We start from the raw sequence: 17,510 nt of genomic DNA, 5'->3' as shown, positions 1-17,510 counted from the left end.
GGCTGGGCCAGATTAGGCAACTTGGGTTTGATACCTGTTGGGAACTAGGCCAGAACCCCCTCAGTGAGCCACTACTACTCTACTCCTCAGCTGTAGCTTCAGCTGACATGCCTGTGGTTCAGTGGTATCAGCATGATCTGCAGATGAGAGACAGAAAGAGAAGGGTACCATTCTAAGGATGTACAAGCTATATAAACATAGGTGAGGATCTAAGACTCCCACACACCGACTGCCCTGATAGCCTTTGGCAGCCTGAAACATCTCCTCTCACATTGTCCATGCTGAAAGATAAAAGGGACATAACTGCCATCACACTCAAGTGTTGGTGAGATGCACCCAACAGTGCAAAGGCACAGCTACACATTCATGAGCAATGAAGCAGAAGCTAGTGATGACAACTACAGCCTGTGAGATTAGCTACACCACCACATGTACATGCAGTGATGTAGAAGTCTGATATAATGCCAACAACCTATGGGATTATGTACACCACCACATTTACTTGCAGTCATGGAGAAACTTGGAATAGTTCCCTTAGGCCAATCCATGTGCTATCCTCAAACATTTATGTGCAATAATGTATAAGCATTAAGTGATGGCCTCAACCCTGCACCTGCACTGGCAGGTGCCCTGTCCCACAAAAAGCTACAATTTCACAACAATAGCAACCCACAATAACACACAGAATGCACAGAAAGACACCAACATCTGTCAACATGGCATATCCTGGTATGTCTAAGAACAGTGAAATGTGATTAAGAACATGCCATCTGTGAAGTTCAGTCTTCACCTATACAACTGTGTTAACTTGTGTGTGTAACCTACTCCACCTGTACAAGTTCACTTGTGTTCATACTTGTGTTCTCAATTATCACTGGGATACCTCAAAGTAATACAATATCTATGCCTTTGTTTGCTTCTGATCCGATGCTTGAGCAGCCCTACACTATTGTGTAAAGCCAAGAAAGTCTAATGCTTCTCATTGGTAGACTTTTTTTCCCAAACATCACTGGTTTATAGCTATGGTATCCTTTTTACATAGGAAAATGTATGTTCTCTATTAGTGCAGAAAGCAGAGGTTCAACAACTTTAGCCAAGTTGAAAATAATGTCTTGATACAGGCACTCATGGCTCATATACATCTCTTGCTGGGAAGAGGGGTTATCCAGCAGACCCTAAGGAACTGTGTGCAAAAAAGCACTCAATGACATTAATGTGCCAGATATGAAGATTTACACAACACATCAACGTTGCATACATATCAATCTCATGATATGGTAGGCCTCAAAAAAGGCATTCAGCATGGCAGTGGAAAGGTCACCATATGGAGGGAGTTCCACTTCCCACTGCAAGCCTCAATAATGATAAGATATTCCTAGCATTCCGGTATAGATATGATAAGGATGCAGTTATAATACCTGGAAGAGCAGATAAGGGTTTTGGGTGTGTCCTGTGTGTACTCTAGTTTCTGTTCCCAAGACCCCCCATCTAACATTTGATAAAACTTGTTCCAGTATAAAAATGAAAAACATTTTTTTATTAGAGAAAATCTGTTTATGCTTAAACACAGCATTATTAACAGTGAATGATTTTAAGTCATGCATGTGTTCATATATACATTTGTAATAGCACATTCGGTATTGCCAATATAAAAATAGTGGCGAAATTCACAAAAAAGCAAAGTAAATGACTCTGGATGAGTGACAGTCACAGACTTGATGTAGTTTAAAAAAAATGGATGCTTTTCCATTTTAAAGTTTGGCCCAAAAAAAATAAACTTGCACTGTGAATAGGATCCACACTTTCGAATTCCTTAAGGCTCTTTGATGGAAACACTTATAACATCATTTGCCATAGCTGACTCCAACTTTTCCTTTAAATTAAAATGCCTCTTGTACATAAACTCGGGAGACATCCACAGTATATTATATAGCTTACTTTCATGCTCTATAACCTGCCAATTACTAGTCAGTACCTGCTTAACAGCATTGCAACAAGGGGCATATTATACAATCATAGGTTCTTCATAGTCAGAGGGCAAAGTATGCATAGTATCTGTTGTCTGAGGACCTATACCTAGTAATAGAAAAAACTTATCAACTTTTTTTTTTTTTTTTTGCAAACTTTATCCTTAATGCTATTCAGCATATTAAGTGGGTGGCCTCTTTCGGTGAACATATTTATCAGTTTGTGGATCTCAAGCAAAAACTGGTCCTTCTCTGACACAATCAAACTGTTGTATGAAGTACAAACCAAATTGATCCCTCAGAACTGCTGGCTTAGAGACACAGAAGCCCACAAAAGGAAATTGCTTGACCAGGAAGTTTTTATTACTCTTAAAGCCAACTTCATGCTACTCAAGTCAGAAGTGACAAACTTCATGACACCCATGCAGATGGGAACTGAAAGTTCAACTGCTGAATCCTACACTAAGGCACTGTACGAGCACATCCACTCATGCATGAACCGTGCCATCCCAAATAGAACCAAAATGCCCTCATCCAAAAAAAGGAAGCCAATCTGGTGGTCCCCTGCCATAAACAAACTTTACAACAAAAGGAAGAAACTTTTGCAGAAAAGAGGAAAATCCCAGGATGCAAAAAATCTCCCTTACTAGCCTCAGTAAGAAACTGAGATGCCTCATAAAATCCTCCAAAGCTAGTTACGAAAATAAAATTGCCAAAGATTCCAAAGGCAACCACAAAGCATTCTATAACTATGTCAAAAATCTAAATGGCAATGCTCAGATCTGCTCTGAGCTAAAACAGAATGGCATTAAATATACTGATCCGAAGGATATTGCCAATATCCTGGCAGATCGATTCAGTGCCAACTTCACCCTCCTCTCACCCCCTAAATGGCCCATCTCAATACCGGAAGATTGCCAAATTCCAGTAATAACGGCCACACAGGTACAAAACGCACTCTCTAAAGCCAAGAATACAGCATCCATGGGACCAGATGACATCCCGGCTGTGTACTACATGAACTACAATATGAACTGGCACCTCACCTAAGCGTCATGTTTAATCATAGCCTCACCTCAGGTTTCGTGCCCACTGAGTGGCGCAGAGCTACAGTTATCCCAATCCACAAGGGGGGATCCACCTTGGATCCCGGAAACTACCATCCCATCAGTCTGACAAGCCTTATCTGCAAGGCCATGGAGCGTATTATCATGGAACTTATAAACAAAGACATTGGCAACCTTCAAACACTGGACCCCACCCAGTCTGGGTTTGTGAAGGGCCGATCTTGTCTCCTGAACCTGATTGACTTCTTTGAATCAGTCTCCAGAGCCATGGACAAGGGTAAGGTGGTCCACACAGCCTATCTAGACCTTGCCAAGGCCTTTGACACCACTCCCCACTCTGGAATCATAGATAAACTTACTAAGTTGGGCATTAATCCCTATGTCACCCAATGGGTTGCTAAATGGCTTACTGATAGAACCCACACTGTAAAAGTAGCCGACTCCAAATCCAGCTCCAGACAAGTGACAAGTGGAGTACCTCAGGGTTCAGTCCTAGGGCCGCTCTTGTTTGGCATCTACTTCTCTGAAGTACAGGTCAACACTAAGGGACTCTGGCTAACAAAGTTTGCAGATGACTGCAAACTGGGAGCCATTATTGAATCCTCAAATGATGTGGATACTCTACTAAAGGGCCTTACAGAAACAGATGCTTGGTGCCAGAGCCATGGGCTCAAGCTCAATGCCAAGAAATGTATTGTTATCCCCTTTGGGAAAAAACATGTATCCATGAATTACCATATAGGTGGCAGTACACTAAACACAGAAAGTGTGATAAGAGACTTAGGGACACAGGTGGACAGTGGTCTCACCTTCGATAACCACATCACCACAACAGTCAGAAAATCCTTCTATGTGGCACACCTCATCACGAAGGGCTTTTCATCCAGAAAAAAGGAGGACATTGTCCCACTGTACTCATCCCTCATTAGACCCATTATAGAATACAATGCCCCATTTGGTATGTACCTCTCAAGACATCTGCAACAACTGGAAAGGCCTCAGAAATACCTCACTAAAAGAATTACAGGCCTAAAGCAGATGCCCTTCACTGACCGCCTTAAAAAACTCCAGCTATACTCTGTCGCATATCATCTACTCAGAGGCAATCTCTGCTTAACATACAAGGCCATGTCAAACCCAGAGCTGTTGGACATGCTACACTTAAAGAAATCCCAATCCCTCAGAGCTACACGCTCCAGGGATCTAAACCTTGTCATCACAATAAACAAAACATGCTGTAGGGATAGGTTCCTGACCCAGAGACTCCCCAGACTCTGGAATAGATTGCCCATACATGTCAAGCAGAGTGCCTCTTTGAACCTCTTCAAGAGGAACCTTGACGATTGGATGGGAGAAAGGAAATTCACCCCAGGGATCACGTCAGTCGCCCTGCTAGACAGCGGTCCAGGAAAGTAAATAATGTGGGAAGAAATAGCCAGGGAATTGTTATGGCTAGGCTTGTATAGGCCCTAGGGCTGATAGCCTAGTACCAACCTATGAACCTATGAACCTAAAAAGCAATGAAGTAAAACAATACATAAAAAATGTGGAAAAATAATATAAAAGATGTAAAAAAATATCAAAAATATAAAAAATGTAAAAAATGTAAAAAAAAATGTAAAAAAATGTGGAAAAATGCAGCAAGACCTAACAATTAGCAACCACAAAAATCTAATTAAATGCTAAAAAATTCATAAGCTAAAATATTTTAATATAAGGGGTGGACCTTTTTCTACATTGTTAGAATTTCAGGAGCTTTTATGGCAATTAAGATTAAATACCTATCATCCTCAGGACTGAACAATATGTGTTCTTTGGTCTGTGTATTGAAACTTAGAAGTATACAAAGATAGAGTTCCAGGTTCTTGGTTAGTTCATTGAATGAGTGTCATTATTAATATTTATTTACATATTTTTTACATGATTTGTTTAGTATACAAATAATGCATATAATTATTTGGAATAGCATTAAATTATAATCCATTTAAAAGTATAATTACTATTGGGGTCGGTTTATATTTCAGCTGATGTATATTTTAGCTTATGCATTTTTTAGCATTTAATTAGGTTTTGTGGTTGCTGATTGTTAGGTTTTGCTGCATTTTTCCACATTCTTTATATTTTTCCACATTTTTTATGTATTGTTTTACACAAGTTTTTTTTTTACTTTCATACTTTTATAGTTCAATATTTTAACATTTTAACATTCTAGATCCTGTAGTAGAATATTATTAAGAAGTCTTATTAGTGTAAATTTTGATAGAATATTTATGAATTCTATAGTACTTCTTACTCATGAAGTGATTCATTATATTCATTATATAATTATATTGTTATTATGACTTTTAGGATCTTTATTTTTGTAATATTTAATGTTTTAGCTTTAATGGACTTGAGCATGTGATCATTTAATGAATATATTTAAAGCAAGATGTGATGTAATGGGGTTGTCTGAGGAAGACTTGTTCACTGGAATAAGTCGAAAGCCCTTACTTCATTGCTTTTTAAGTGTAATAAAAACTTCCTGGTTGAGAAATTTCCTTTTGTCTGCTCCTCTGAAACAATTCTTGAAACATGCACCATATGACCTTTCACAAGGCTTTTTTCTGTGTGAAATTGTGGTTACTAGAATAGTGTAGGAAAGTGTTCTATTAAATGGGTTGCCTATAAAGTAAAAACTGAATCTTTGCTTGTCCACACATTTCACTAGAGTAATAGCTAAATAGTTTTTTTTTCATTGGAGTAAGAATATGTAAATTTTAAAAACTGTTGATGCATTAAACATCTATAAATCTCTCCAGCTCTGTTACACTACCTTTCCATACAATATATATATCATCCAAAATGCAGAAATAAGCAGCAATAAGACCCATAAAATTAGATTTGAAAAACAAATTCTGCTCCCAGTACCAAAGGATTATATTTGCATATGTGGGGGCATAAGCCGCTTCCATCACTATCCCAGATATGTGTCTAAACTATTCACCTTCATAGTAGAGGGCATTATTACAAATAATTAATTCCATTAGCTCTATTAGCATGTTAACATGCATTGATAGGATATCTGCAAAGCTGGTACAAGCCTCTCTAAACCAATCAAGACCAAGGAGGTGGGCTATACAGGAAAAAAGGTCGACAACATCAACAGTGACTAATATCCACTCATTATTTTAGAAATCCTGATTCATATGCCTTAAAAAGTCCTGTGAAGCGCACAAAATAAATACAATCTTTAAGGACAAAATATAGTCCTTAAAGAAGTTTTCTATAATGTAATCAATATAGATGGTGAAAGGATGGGGTGTTAGATCCAGCAACTGAAATTTTGGGACATAAAGTAAAGTTGTTTAGTATTTTATGAACCTTAAAGATGCCAAAAACACTATAATCACTGGATGGTCAATTTTCAAAAACTTATAAAGGCTGTAGTCAATGGTTCTTGGTCAAAATGGTCCTTTAAAAAATCAATTTTATAATAAGCCATATTAATCTTGTTTCTTGAAGATCTAACCCATACTGAAATTCACTGTTTAAAAGCTTATGCATTCTAGACTAATACAATAGTCAGTTTGGCCCATAATAACCACCCCACCCCCTTTATCAGGTTTCATTATTCTTAACTCACAGTTGCTAATTAATTAATTCATGAGCATAACTTCCTCATTCTCTAAGTTACTAATATGCTTAAACCATGACTGCTGAGCAAAGTACCTTTCATAAATATCTTTCACAATGTTTTTATATAGCAGCAGATTAGAATGTAAAGGAGGATTAAAAGTACTGGCATGCAGGAGGTATGACACTCACCACCCCAAGTTGCTGGACGCCACAGTTCAGAGACTTCAGAGGCAGAACACCTCAACAGCAGACTTCATTTGGGTACTGTTCCACCAGTAATACCACACCAGTGTTACAGCAACCACTAGTCCCATGACATGTAGCCATTGCAGTAGCCTCACAGCATGGTCATATACTGTCTCACCCATCATGCCCGGTAAGGAAATTGTCTATGATATAGATGTCCCTTCTTCACAAGGCCCACCTATCTACCTCCACTGACACATGCTCAAGGATTTTGGACCTAGGGACTTGTGCAAATGGTGACAGATGTGACCCACACATCCCTTCCTTATGTGTGGTATACATAGAGGTGCCTGTTGCACATTGTGACTCATCCATGCACTGTCCAGCATACATTTTAAATAACACTGCATGCATAATTTTGGTCTATTTGACACCATAATGGCTCTGTGTTCTTATTAACACCTATAGATATGGACTTGAGTTTGCCATTTCTTCTGCACTGGCATATACTTTACGCAATGTGCTCAGTGCTGTCTGGGGAGTGTACTACTGGTTGCTCTCTGTTGACATCACTGTCATTGCTGCTAGAGGACATTGTCGTGGTGACTGTAAAAGGACCTGATATGGATCCACAGATTCCCAGGATTATCTGCTTCCTTGTAATCATGTTGAATATCATTCAGCATGCAACAGATTGCTTTCAAGCTGTGGCAGTGGAATACCACAGTGCTTCTCAGGTGTGTCTAGAAAGTGGAACTGAGTTTTCAGTAGTGGAATAAACCTGAAATATTTCTAGATGATGCACAATCAGTACTGTGCTGCATTCTGTCATACTGTGTGGGTTCCTTATGGAGGTCATCAACCAGAGCTACAAAATGACACATTACTATTGACTGGATCCCCTCCATCCACCAATGACTTGCACATCTGAGTCATCTGAAGTACAGTAGGAACATATTACAGTGTGAGGCATAGCTGCGGTTATAGATATGTGGGACTGTCAATGTGCCTGTACTTACCTTCTAGGTGGCCCTGTAGGATTACACTGTGCAGAAAGCTATAACACAGATGATTCCTACACCATATGCAGCAGTTGTGGGCTATGCCAGACAGCAGTTCAGGCAAAAGAGTTATCAGCCACTGTGCATTTTGCATTTGATAGATTGGTAACACTTCCTATTGATACACTGCTGTCTGGGGAAACAAGGTGAGGCCTTTATTGCTGCATGTGTGCAGGATATAGCTGCACTTCTTGTAGGAAGTGGAAGATGATCACATTGTCTGCAGTGGTAAGGAAACTGATCCACTCATCCACATGTAGTAAAGAATTATTGAGAAATGTCTTAAATATTTTGCAGGCCAATACCAAATACTGAAGATATTTAAGTATTCTGCAGGATGGTGCCTTTTTTATACCCAAGGTGCCCCCCTTTTCCTTCTGTAAGGTTTTTGTAAGTAGAATAGTAACAGATATGCATACCTTGGTATTCACTGATATGGGTAGTCCACTTATTCCTCCATAGCCAGTCTGTGGGCCACACATCTTTTCCAATGCCTGTGTAAAATCTCTTTCAGCATAGAGCTAGTCCATCAGCTGCTGGTCAGTTGGGGTGGTTTGTTATCCTCTACCTATAATGTTTCCAGTCATACCACCTATGGCTGTATCATGCTTCATAAGATTAGCAGCACATACAAACATCAAATTCTGCTGTGCTCCAGCTGCTGCTGCTTCAGTCATGTTTGCTAACTGCAATCTTGCAATGTTGATGTGTTTTTGTCTTTAGACTTAGATGCAGCTACTTTCATGTTTACACTCTTAATAAATGTGAATCATGACCTGCTTTCACAAACCCTCATCTGCATTTCTTCTCTTACTCTACAAGATGCTCATCTTCATTTGCATGTCATTACACAATCATTTTTATAACCCTGTTTTCATTCCATTTTGTTTATTAGCCTTTAGTGCTAGCTGGTTTTTACTACTCATTTGCATATACCTAGGTTCAGTTCAACAGTATGTATAGTATGCAGCTTGACTACAAGTGCCAGCTTGACCTGTGGAACACCTGAGATTCATCATTCTACAAGGAAAGGTATCTCCCTTGGCATGATTTTGACTTATGGGTTTTCAGCCCAAGGATTCAAGAAAGCCTTCTCAGAACAAACTTTAATTGTGGTAAAGTCTTTTTGATTGCTAGACTAGTCTCCAACTGTAGCTTTTCCCTTGCAGGGGTCTTAGTATAGAAATTGTTTTCACGTATGTGTGTGTGTGTGTGTGTGTGTGTGTGTGTGTGTGTGTGTGTGTGTGTGTGTGTGTGCATGTGTGTGCGTGTGTGTGTGTGTGTGTGTGTGTGTGTGTGTGTGTGTGTGTGTGTGTGTGAGTGTAAGCACACTCACGCATAGGACGGTGCCTTTTCTAATATGATGCATAAACTGCTAGGGAGAATATTATGCTGTCAGGTCTGAGAGTTCTAGGATAGCAGTGTTTGATTCTGTGACATATTAACAAGCCACTACTGAGGTGTTTTTCAGTGTGGTTTTACCTTATCTCTAAATCAGAATTTCTTTCCTTCTCACTAATTGACTAGCTCTCTGAATCCCAGGGAGTATGATAATTATGTAAATGTATAAATCCATACAATTTGCTCTGGACATGAACTTTCTAAGTCTGACATGATGTCGGATACTTTAAACATCCCCAAAGCTAACTGAGGAAATGAATGATCCTTCACCACCTCCACAAAAAGACAGACAAGGTATTAGCCACGTGTTCTTTTTCATTCACTGTTACAGCCTTTTATTATAGTAGATCTCTGCCATAATGCATGTCTTCTGCGTTTTTGTGAAAGTTCTTCAACATAATATTTACTGTGGTTAAAATATAAGTAACTCAAATGCACAATGTAAGTACAATGTCAATTTAAATATTATTTTTCTTACCTGTGGCATTTGGTAAATGCCCAGAATTCTAGCCATAGCAACAGATGGTGCTGACATGGTCTCTCCAATGACTCCTACCATGACTGGATGTGATTTGCAGATGTAACCAGGGGCTGGTATTTGTGTCCCAGATAAAAGGGCTAGAGAACCCCAAGTTGCTCTACTTTCTGAGTAACAAGAATCATAGATCCTAAATCCCACTGTGATGTTGGGTAAGAGTTTCTTATTTTGGTTTATCTCGTGTATAGCAAAAATTATGGCAAGCATGTCTCGGTAGTATATGATATTAAATCTACAGTAAAATACATTTAAACATATAAAGTAAACACCCTCTTTTAGTCTGGCTACACAGTACTAATTACAATGCAATACAATCCCATGTTTTACATTTTTTTACATTTTTAACCGTAAAATTATTAGATAATTAAATGTTTCCTTTGGCCAAACAGTATACTGCTTTTATTATGCTACTGCTGATAAACTGTGGATGTGAACATGATAGAGGGTATTGTACAAAACCAGATTATACTGTATACATTTTATATATGCCAGTGGCATTCCTTTTATAACTCAGCACCTCACTATTTTAAGAAGATGGTTGGCTTTTATTTTTTAACTGGTGTTAAACATCCTATTGGTAGTTGGGATTGGAAACAGCAAAATTATTTACGTCAGAATCATTTGCAGAGAGGGACATCTTTTTGCATCCATCATGGACACTAACAACTGTAAAAGTGACTGACACAGCCTAACCAGGTGAAGTGTAAGGATTCCATATGTAGAGCCTTTTGGCATACAATACATTTAAAGCAGAAAAAATGCATCCTCTACTCAGGGTATTATGAGCACTAAGTCTCACATTAGTGATCAAGATATCTTATCTGAGGGCAAGGAGTTATCATTGGGAAAGAGCTAAGATACATCTCAGAAGCAGAATATTCCCAGACAAGGTGTACCTGCTGTTTTCTTCATTTGGACAGCTTGACTGGCAACAGGGCTGTAAGTTAAAGAGGTACTCAGAAACCCTTAATGGCATTGTTCAAGGCAAGAGCTCAACAATTGAAACATGGAGATCCTTTCCTTCTAGCAGGACTGACAGCTACTTTTTGACAACTGCCTCTACATGGAGAAAAGTACTAAGTGCCAAATTTACTAGTTCATCTCCTAGAAATTCAAATGGCATCCCCAAAAACAGAGTTTTCCAAAAGTACTCCTTCCAGGTGATATACTTAAGCTTTTTTATTCCTTAGGATGTCAGAGCCTATCATATCCTCTTGCAGATGCTATATCTGCAAACTGTTGTATCTCATAGAAAAAATACATTTAGCAGTGATATGCACATAACTTTGCTGACACACTTTGATTCTAACAATGACACTGAGTCAGATAGATACAAAACAACCCCTTATGGAAATATGACTAAGTGATATTCTTACATGCAAGTAAAAGTTCTGATGTATTTCATACTAGAAGAGTCTTCATGCTTTAGAAAACCTAGGTTTGTATAACATATACCATAAAAGTAACTGTATGGCTAAAAAGTCAGTTTAATTCTACTGAAAGTATGAAAGTATCATATATTTACTGCTGTAAAACCTGGTAACGAATAAGGTTTACTTAGATTACTTTACAGTCTGTATAAAGTATCAGATTATCGGATCTTATGCAGTACTTTATAAGAGCAGGCAGAAAAGCTAATATGTACAAATGCATGCAGTATATATATATATATATATATATATATATATATATATATATATATATATACACACACACACACATTTTTTTATGTATTTTGTAATATTGCTTTGTGTGTCTAAAGCTCATCATACCATATTTACAGGTCTATATTAGAACATCGAAGTTTCAAAACTTCAAATGTTCTAATATCGAACCCTATTCAGCGAAAGCTGAAAACATCAAACATATAGAACAGCGACTTTTTTCCTAGGGAAAAAATTTGCTGTTCCAAAACACATACACACAACACAAGCACACCAAACAAGCAGCAATCCACACACATACACCTAAAATCTTACACCTAACACTACACTAAACTATACACACACCACTAACTATCCACTTACCTTAACCCATACCCTAACCCTAGGGTCCGTCACTATCACACACTCACCTCACCTGCGCCCTAACCCTAACTCACCTACCCCGCCCTAACCCTCACGTCCACACAATTGCATACTTACCTGACTTGCGCCCTAAACCGAACTCACCTAACCCGCCCTAACCCTCATGTCTATACAATCGCACACATACCTATCCCGCGCCCTAACCCTAACTCACTAAACCCACCCTAACCCTCACATCCACACAATCACACACATGCCTAACCTGCACCCTAACCCTAACAAACCTAACCCGCACTCAATCACACACTTACCTGAACCCGACCCCTAACTTTCCACCACAGCGCTGAAAATACCAAAGCAACAAAAATGGACAACCAAATTCTTTCCCTAGGAAAAAAATTGGTTTTCTGTTGCTTTGAAGTTTTCAGCTTTCGCTGAATAGGGTTCGATATTAGAACATTCAAAGTTTTGAAACTTCGATGTTCTAATATAGACCCCATATTTACATACAAGCTGCTATGAAGACAGCCTGATTTTCCTTTGCATATACACTACTGACTTAATTTAATGCCTGTTGTTCCATTCTGCTTCAGATTACATCCAACAATTAAGGAAGAAGAGTAATTTTTTTAGCCTGATTGAGCAATAGTATGGTTAAATATCTTGACAGAAATTTAAATCCCTGTCAAAAAAGCATCAGCTATTCTGGATCCTGTCCATGTCCGACTGCCCAACTTGTCTTTCTGAACCACAGATTTTTATCTTAAAGGAAACCTAAGATTAGCAGCTTCCTTTTAGAAACTGGGTTACAAAGAAGATAGATTAGCTACTTCTGAGCCATTATTTTAAGTGAATCACTTGAACTTTGTTCATATGCTACCAAGCTACTTCCTCTGTCATATAACAAGCACACAATCACCTACAATATTGGGTCTTGTAGATGGTGATATGTGCTATAGCCCGCCCTCACTCAGAATTAGCATGCAGAAGGTCACCCCTTCTAACTCTGCATTTCTCAAGATCACCATCAGCTCTCTGCTTGTAGAAACTTCAAGGAGTGACACTTCAGCAAAACTTTCCCCATGAGATGGACAGGCCTGCATTCAGCTGTTCTTCTCTAACCCCTTCCAGGCTGAATTTAGCAGCTCCCAGACCTGCTAAATGAATCTGTGCCAGCTGGTTTATAGTTAAAGCTTTATTCAATTTCACCAAAGAATTGTCCCATTGAATTCAACTATCTTTTTTTTTTTTTTTTTTTATATATTTTCCACTCTGCTACTGATCTTCATGCCCTCCCCATATAGCCAGACACAGTCATCTGTTCATTGTACCAGAGCATTTTCCCAGGTGTCAGGGTTAGAGCTGTCCAACAGTGGTATTGTTCAAGTGCACATGAGAGTTCTTTGTGCTCTTTCCAACATCACAGCAATAAGACCATAAGTTATGGCCTAACTCCATATCTTGTTGAACCTGCATTCCACATCCCTGCTGCGGATCACAATGTTTTTCCCATTTCTGCACACACCTACTCACCCACCATGAAGGCTACTGTCCATCAGTTGCTTAGTGAGCCAAATTCCCACTCCAATGCCATGTATTTGAATTCCATTCCATTTCTGCAGCCAAGAATACCTATGCAGTATGGTACTGGCTACACTGGTGCCCTTTTGCCAGCATGGACACTTCTGTCCTTCTCTGCAAGTGCTGTCCAGTACTTGAGGCACTCATCTAATTCTTGTCACATGGGCCATAGCTATGGCTTTATATTTATTTTATTTTATTTTACATTTGTTGACCGGGCTAGTCTAACTGCATGTATGTCCATTTTCAGTAGAGGCCCAGGGAGAAAAGCTCCAATAAAGAGATAATAGCAACATTCATACAATGGATAGTAAGACCAGGGATGCAAATTGTTACATATAGTATTGTACTATACAATAAATAGTAAGACCAGGGTTGGAAGTAGTTACATATAGCATTGTACTGAGATAACTAACATATTTAAAGAAAGAAACAAGTAAATGTTTGTAGGGATATGTTTATACAGTTGATAGCTTGCTAAGTGAGTTTATACTCTGTAGAGGTTCCCTGTAAAGACTAAATCAAGACAGACTTCAGTAGCTTACAGATCATATTTTCTGAGGTTCATGAAGGAAGGTAGACTGAAAACAGCAGTGAACATAGCAGGATAGGATATTAGTCTGGGTTAGTGCATAAGCATAGCCAGTGAGAATTAAGGTAAACTTTAAGTTGCTTTTTGAAAAGTAGTGTTGAGGGAAAAGATGAGAGTTCAGTAGGAAGTTAAGTTCCAAATCCCCCCCACCCCTCTTCACCTCTCTTGGCTATGAGCTTCAAATATTTTGGTTAAATAATTCAGTATCAGTAAAAAATGTTCAGAAAAAGTTACAAATTTCAAGAGGTGAATATTACTTTGGAGGGAGAAAGCTTTAGGCTAAGTACTGAGATATACATAAAACATATAAAAACATAGTTAAACTCATGCAAAACAGCATGACATATAGGAAGGCACAGAGCTAAGTAACCCCAAACAGTTTATTTTCTGTCTTGAAAAAATTGCATTTGGCATTTTCAGATTTGCTCAGATTATGGACAACGGTTGGCATAATTTATGATGAAATTTAGCAACAAACAAGCTTACTTGTTATCCTCTGTATCTTGATATCTTAATTATAAAAGTTATAGAAACAGTACTTGACAAAACAGGCAAGGTGGATTGTGCTTTGTAGAGGAGTAAAACATTAAAGAGGAAATTGAGTATACCTATGCAAACATATATAAATGGTGAAAGACAAAAAACTTTAATCAGTCATGTATATGAAAATGAGCATTTAGCTTTCTGTACTTTATTTGATTTATTTATTATTTGGTAAGTGGGCTCAACTGAAGACCCATTTTTAGCTACAACCTGAGTGCACAGAGTACAAACAAAAACACATAGCGTGATATAACTTGATGTAACAATTGATATGCAAGTACATTTAAAAAAGCATAATCCTGGCAAGAAAAGTAGAATTGCAAAACAATGTCCTATGGCAGAACATAGAATTACTATACATATACAGGTATAATATAAATTAAAAGCACTAATAGGCATACAGTTGTTTACTTACAAAATATGAAAGAAATACAACTTAATACAGGAAGCTTCAGCCAAATAAATAGGAGCTGAAGGCTTAAAGGAATTGCTGAAGGCTTAAGGTTAAGAGACATTACTGTCCTTTTTCCCTAAAATAAAGTCAGATGAATTCATTATGAAATTATTCTAAAAGAAAATTGCCAGTTGCCAGTCCCTTTCTCTATTGTTGTCTCAGTGTTATATGTAACTTAAAATAATCTTGTAACACTTTAGTCCTATTTTCCCCATGCAGCATCTTCCCCATTGCCTAGTTTCTTCACTTATGTGGCATGTCTATGGCCTAAGGATGGTTGGATTAGTGGCACAGACAGATCATGGAACCCTGACTATAACCTAGATGATCCACATTCAGTTAGTGACCTGAACACTGGATTAGACAGCTGTAGACAGAGAATAACTCAAGTTTGTGTGTGTGTTTTACCTCAGAGATCTCTGTTCTTTGGGTATGTTTTTGTTGATGATCTCCACATATGTGGGTGTATGTTGTGTAGGTGTGGGTGATGTTTGAGGTGTGGTGTTTGTGTTGACAACCTTCTCAGTGCCAGATATACTGGCCTGTGAGGGAGACAACATAGACTCAAGGTTCTTAATGTAACTGAATTTCTCACAAATTGTGTTCCTACGTGGTAGTAGTAGAGGGTTGTCCATGTACATGAGGCAGTTGCTACACTGTCTCAGGATGCCCATATCAACCAGATTGGCAATAGAAACCATAGGAAATGGACCATCCATATTTGTCAGAACCTGAGGGAGAGAGAACAAAGAGAGCTAAGGGGGTAAAGGGTGAAAGGCCTAAGATGAGTACTACTAGGTGATCACACAAGTGCTAATAAGAGAAAATATGTAGCTGGAATACCTAGCAATGGGTTAAAAACAGTGCAGATGCAGGGAGTGATGTGCAAGCAAGCCCAAATCGGTTCAAACATGAGGTTTAAATGTCACAAAAAATAGAAGGTTCTAGTAACACAGAAATCCGGCCAATCTTGCTAGCCCCTGCTCTTTTTACCAATCGGCTTGTGCTAGACAAGGTTCAGGCAGCTCTGCTACTCTCACTAGCAGGGAAGATAGGCACCAACCGACACAAGATGGCTGCCAGAAACACAGAAGGCAAAAACAAACAGCTCTGGATGCAACAAACCTGTATCCAGACTATGCTAATCAATCTAAGGGTAAGAACACTGTAAAACTCACAGAAAAGCAGATTAACCACATACAAACAAACACAGAACTCACAGCATGAAACATACAGTTAAACAGTATTGAAATGCATTAAAATACAGTTAAACAGTAATGAATTACAGTAAATAGCAATAAAACACAGTTAAACCGTAATAAAATGCAGTTAATCAGTAAATTGCTTTAAAAAGTACAAATGTGATAAATTAGCTACAAGGCACAGATAAAAATGATAGGCAAGTGCAAATGCAATAAAATAAGTGAAAAATAAATGAAAAAGCACTTAGATTGGTCTTGGAGCCTCAGGAATTTTTTAAAACATTCCAGAGATGATGCACCTCATCAGAGCCTGGTTCAAATAAGCCCAAACAAGCTCAAATGAGAGGTTTAAATACCATAAAAATAGTAGATTCAACTAACACAGAAATCTAGACAATCCTGCTAGTCCCTGTTCTCTTTATAAATCAACTTGTGCCAGACAAAGTCCAAGAAGCCCTGCTACTCTCCCTACCAGAGATGATAGGCCCACACCAACATGGGATGGCTGCCAGAAACACAGAAGGCAAACACAAGATGGCTGCCAGAAACACAGAAATCAAAAAACAAACAGCTCTTCATACAGCAAACCTATATCCAGACTATGCTACTCAATTTAAGGATATGAACACAGTAAAACTCTAAGAAAAGCACATATTAACCACTTACAGACAAAACAGAACTCACAGTGTGAACAAATACAGTTAAACAGTAATGAAATGCAGTAAAATGCAGCTAAATAGTAATGAATTGCACTAAATAGCTATGAAATACTGTTAAACAATAATGAAATGCAGTTAGTCAGTAAATTGCTTTAAAATAGTGCAAATGTGACAAATTAGCTCTTAGGCACAAATAAAAACAATAGGCAAGGGTGAATGCAATAAAATAAGTGGAAAATAAATGGAAAAGCACTTAGACTGGTCTTGGATCCTTAGGAATTTTGTAAAATGTCAAAGAGATGATGCACCTCAGCAGAACCTGGTTCAAACAACACGTGTTCTTTATAAATTAATTCAGAGCTTTTGTTAGATCTATAAAATATGTGTGTGTCTTTTAGCAAGTTAAATATATACATGCATTGATTTCCATTTTCTATTATAGTTTAGTATAACATTACCTGTCACCTCTAAATTTACAAATGTCTTTATGTCTTAAGGTCACACTATCTTCTACTTATTTATTTAGAGATTTACCTATAATAATGTTGAATGAGCAAATAATTTAGGAATATTTAATGGATAATTCATACTACAATTATATATAGGTATATAGT

The sequence above is a fragment of the Protopterus annectens genome, chromosome 2.part1, assembly GCF_019279795.1.
Source record: "Protopterus annectens isolate FY-2018-M chromosome 2.part1, PAN1.0, whole genome shotgun sequence".
Taxonomy (NCBI): Eukaryota; Metazoa; Chordata; order Ceratodontiformes; family Protopteridae; genus Protopterus; species Protopterus annectens.
This window is presented reverse-complemented; position numbering follows the sequence as displayed.